The following is a 5,047-nucleotide window of genomic DNA, read 5'->3' as shown; positions in this document are numbered from 1 at the left end:
ATTGTACAAATATAGATAAATCTTGTTTGAAATGTCACATGTGTTTCCCCAGTGTTCGAAATTAGTTTAAGACTTGGTATAGACAACAGGGCTATGCCAAAACAAGATGACATAGACCTCATAAAATTGACATTGACCGCAACATTGAAAAAAATAGCACAAATTTAAAACATTGTTATTTATTTCTAATGTGCTTAGAAAACATATTTTCTTTCCATTCCCATAACAATGTCCTTCTTTCCTCGTAACGTTTATCAGATGTCGACTTTTAGAATAACTCTTGCTTTAAACCTAGAAAATCTGCATAGACAATTTGGTCTATCCCAATTACAATTGGCATAGACCAGTGTCATTTGACATAGATTCGGTCTATGGTTAATTTCGAACACTGTTTCCCTAGCTTAAAATACTCATGAACTATTGAGATATTTGCCTACTATTACATATTAATAAAAAACACTTTATTTTGTTCTCACTAGATAGTGACGATTGAACTAAGGAAAATATAAAATGCTGAAATTAAAAGGAAGAAAAAAGGTTAGTAATTCAATGAACATGTCTTGTGTTATAATATATATAGAACCTGTTCAGTTTGGGTGTTACCTTTGCTGAGTTTTTCAAATTGATACATTTTATTTGCCTGCATTACTAAAGTTGCATTTGATATATATATAGGAGGTAGTATTGCACTACACAATCGGGGGGCGGGGCAAGGAATTGCAAATTAATTAGTTGTGAAAGTAGAAACAGACGTTAGATGATCTTAAGTTTATGTAAACAAATGTATCTAGATAGATAATGCATTCTTTACATTTTTTTCTGCATAAGAAAGTATCGTTAGGTTTTAAACCCAATATATTCAGAAAAGTTTACTGACATTTCTTATATTTTCATCATTATTCAACAGAAATTCAAGCCGAAAACAAGAAGAAATAAAGAAGCAATAATAGACTCAAACCAGCAATCTTTGCAAATGCAAGAATGTAGAACCCAGCAGTAATTACGTGCCCGAGTCCTGCAGTTCGAATGTTCCAGTACTCGTCGGCAACACTTCTGGACCTAGCAGTATGCTTAAGACTACTACATCAATCAGCAACACACCTGTACCAGTCAGCAACTTGAAAGAACCCTGCTATACTCGTGTGTCTGTGCCATACAATAACTCAGTTGTACTTAATGGTCAAGATGTGTTAACCTCTGTCAGCAACACCTCAGTACCTTGCAGTTAAAATAAGCCTGTGCCAGTAAGCAACTCGAAAGAACCCTACTGTCATACTCGTGTGCTTGTGCCAAATAACAAAATTTTGAATGTAATTCTTTGAGATTTATTTTTAATCAACTGCTCTAATAATGATGACTGTGCTATTCAAAATCTCAACACTCTTAGCCTATGGTCTTTTCCCAAAGATTGAGTGTTTGATGATTTGTGGATTCAAAGGAGAGTATATATATACATTATTTGCTGTGGTTAGGAATTACCATAGTGCTTAACAGTAATCTTATTACAGTTTATTTCTAGTCATCATGATCTATTGTTTTAAAATATTAATTAAGCTCTGATTTTAATTGTATAATTTCATTTTGATTATGTTTATAACCTAAATTCAAATCTTTGTCAGAAATTAATCTGTTATGTTAATAAATATTTTGCTTTTTACATATCTATTCGCATGGGGGGAAAATGGATGCGCATCGATGGGCTGATATAATTTTTTATCTTTCTATTTCAAATTGGTATAATTGTCAATTTTGTGAACTATTACATGGTAACTATTGTAAGTTTCATATAATGTCCAAAAATTGTTACAGATATAGCACCCCCTTGTAATTAACCTTTTACAAATTTACTCTATGGGACATAAACTGACAAATCATTGGAAAAAATTCAACTCTACTCCATGAAATGTATTTGAATTTTAATATCACATGTATAATGTGTCTATTTTTTATCATTTTAAAAAAAAATTTGCATCCTTAGGATCATTATGAATTTGTGTTAATTACTTATTGAACTACATATTACATATATTAGAAATATTTAAAACTACTATACATCTGTATAATCTCCTTTGTTAGTTATGTGATTATTATTGAATGTACTTGTCAACTGATGAAAAATTTAAGCTGTTACACAGGCATAATTATGTATTGTTAAATACAGTTCCAATTTTCAAATACCTGTCAGTTATTGTGTTCATTATTTTTTCAATCTTGTATTCCGTTATAGGAGTTACTAAATATGCAGGCCACAAGTAGACTCCTGTATGTAATTTTTTTGCCTTGGCTGTTGATGAGGCGTATTTTCGCTAAAGACGTATTTCCTTATTGAGGCGTACTTTCTACAATTGGAGGGTTTTTGTACGGGTGTATTTTTGCTAGAGACGTATTTCCTAGTTGAGGCGTATTTTCTTTTTAAAGACGTACTTATTAATCTAGACGTACTAATTTGCATAATTCAAGCTAAATTACGCCAGTATTTTTCATAGGATTTGTTGTTTTTTGTACGGGTGTATTTTTGCTAGAGACGTATTTCCTAGTTGAGGCGTATTTTCTTTTTAAAGGCGTACTTATTAATCTAGACGTACTAATTTGCATAATTCAAGCTAAAGTACGCCTCAGGTACGCCAGTATTTTCCATAGGATTTGTTGTTAAAAATCTAGCTGGACTTTCAGAATTATGGGTACGCCAGGAAATTTTAAAAATTACGTGAGCAAATTTTCGTACGGGGAGCATTGGGCTGGTGAACTACAGATCTTGAGCTCAAATCCACCAGTCTTTTGTTCATGTGTTGAAATAATATTTTTGAAAATCATGTTTTTATCCAAATTTGCATTTTTTGCTGTTTTTGGCATACACACTTATTGTATATCATCAGATCTTTTTTAAAATATTAAATCAATTTGTACTGATTTGAGAAACTATTTCCCGGTGTAGTGAGCCACCGTAAATGTAAACATAAAAAGACTCCAGTCTTAGTTTACATGACACAGAATGAAGGCTAAAATATTGCTTTTATTCCTGCATCCAGAAGGTTAAAATTTTGGCTGTGAACACAGATTCAGTTATACTTTTCATGTTTAACATTTAAAAAAATGAAAACAAAATTTAAAAAAACAAAACAAAAACGTAAACGTCCTGCTTGAGAATTTTTCACTTGTATGGAGACGTCATCATTGCCAGTGAAGGGCTGCAACATTTAGGTCTATGCTCGGTGCTTATGACCCTTTGAGCAGGGGTGGATTAATATTGTGTCACACATTTAGGTAATGTCATATAACTGTAAACAATGTCTCTAGAGGATATGGGTGTTGCTCAACCGGAAATTTAATAAATTAATGCATAAGATTGGGTCATACTTCTTTTTGGACTAGAACATCCAGGACTGAACTTTCTTAGGGTCGAGATGTCTGTTAACCGTTTATTCGTATTTACCTGTCAAAGTCTTTTTGACGCTTAAGGTATAGGAGAAAGTACTTTGACTTCAGAATGAATGTGATTATGATGGACCGAAGCATGCATTTTGTAAAATGATTCTTGTGTTGTTAAATCTTCGAGAATCTTGTTTGAGATGTCTGATTCGGTTCACGAAACAACTTAGCATCATCTAGCAGTAGCAGATTTCACCGTAAGCACTTAATTAACACTAATTTTAATATATTGTAAACAAATTGTAACTGTAAACTAGGCTATTCCAAAATTCCACAACATATCAGAGGAACCCCATAATGATAAGAGTAGGGGTATATACCACACACCCCTAATAAAAGCACTGGGATTACTGAATCAGAATGACAATTGGGGTGGGGACGATAAAAGCAGAATTTTCGAATTATTTTGAAGCGAAGTTTTGAGTAAGAAATGGTGCCATTCCTTTTGGGTTATTTTTTTCATTGGGGATGGTACCATAGGGCCTACTATTATTATTACAGACAAAAATACCGGTTCCTGTGAATATTCACACCTGACGACCTGTAAAGGGTTGTAAATAGTGAATGTGAACAGCTGCATGTAAATAAGTTAGTGTTCTAACTGCATAATTTAATACCGTTCAATTTTATTCTAATATTTTTGTGATAGGGTTATATGTATACAATTAAAATTGCATGGGAAAGAGTTTAGTAATGCAGAGCTCTAATATAATTTAATTTTTCATGTTGTTTAGACATTTATCCATTAACACATGTATAGGTCTACATAATTTAGGAGTGTAATTACTAGATATAAAGTTAATGTCATTCCTTAGCTTGCAAATACATTCTTAAGAATCATGACAAACAACACTCTTTAAGATACAATTTTCTGCTTTATTAATATATTCATGGGATAAAAGTCCCCATCCTGTGTTTTATTTGGGATATTTATTCCCATTCATGCTCAAATAGGATATTCACTGCCATTTCATGTTCATTATGGGACATTTCATCCTATGGGACATTGTATCCCATTTTAAATTTAAATATGGGAGTTAAAATCCTATGGGAGAAATTATATTTTTTCTCCCATAGGATTTTTGGTGGGAGTGAAAATCCCCCAAGTGGGATTAAAAATCCCTCCAAAATCCCATGGGATTTTTTGATTTCAGGTGAAATATCTTAAAAACTACAATAGTTACAAGTGTAAATGTTGGTGCATGTCTTGTGGACATAAAATCCCATCTTTTTTTGTAAAGGGTTTATTTGTATCCTTAATAAAAGGGTTGGCGAAACTCCGGACTTTTGTCGTGTCCAGAGTTAAATGTCGCACTGTTATATGTGTTAACACCATCTTTATTCACATGAAGTTCATTTACGAACTTTAGTATCCGATTCACTAGCGAACACGCGTTCCAATACCGACAGTCTTCAGTCGCAACAATTTGTAGAATTGTCCTTCATAAGCACCACTCACCAACTGATAAGTTTCCCTGTGTTGTTATCCACTTTCGACGACTTTGGAGCAGTACAAGATATTCGATCTTTCATCTCTCCCAAAAGATATCCGCGAGCTGTTGAACTCTCAACCGTCTTAGAGGACATGTGTAAGAGTTTCGATTAAACCGTGGAACGA

The 5,047-nt window shown here is 33.0% G+C and overlaps 1 long non-coding RNA gene across 1 annotated transcript in view; it reads left to right on the top strand.

Moving 5' to 3' along the window:
* The window catches only part of LOC125675170 (uncharacterized), a 3,389-nt gene extending 667 nt beyond the window's left edge, over window positions 1-2,722 (top strand). Inside the window, exons 2-3 of the long non-coding RNA XR_007370363.2 lie at window positions 480-537; window positions 908-2,722. This is a non-coding gene — a long non-coding RNA (uncharacterized LOC125675170). The remainder of the gene's footprint in view (window positions 1-479; window positions 538-907) is intronic.
* The last annotated feature ends 2,325 nt before the right edge of the window (window positions 2,723-5,047 follow it).

Source organism: Ostrea edulis, chromosome 9 (genome assembly GCF_947568905.1).
Source record: "Ostrea edulis chromosome 9, xbOstEdul1.1, whole genome shotgun sequence".
Taxonomy (NCBI): Eukaryota; Metazoa; Mollusca; class Bivalvia; order Ostreida; family Ostreidae; genus Ostrea; species Ostrea edulis.
Note: the sequence above shows the minus strand (reverse complement) of the source record. Positions and strands in the feature narration are given on the sequence as shown.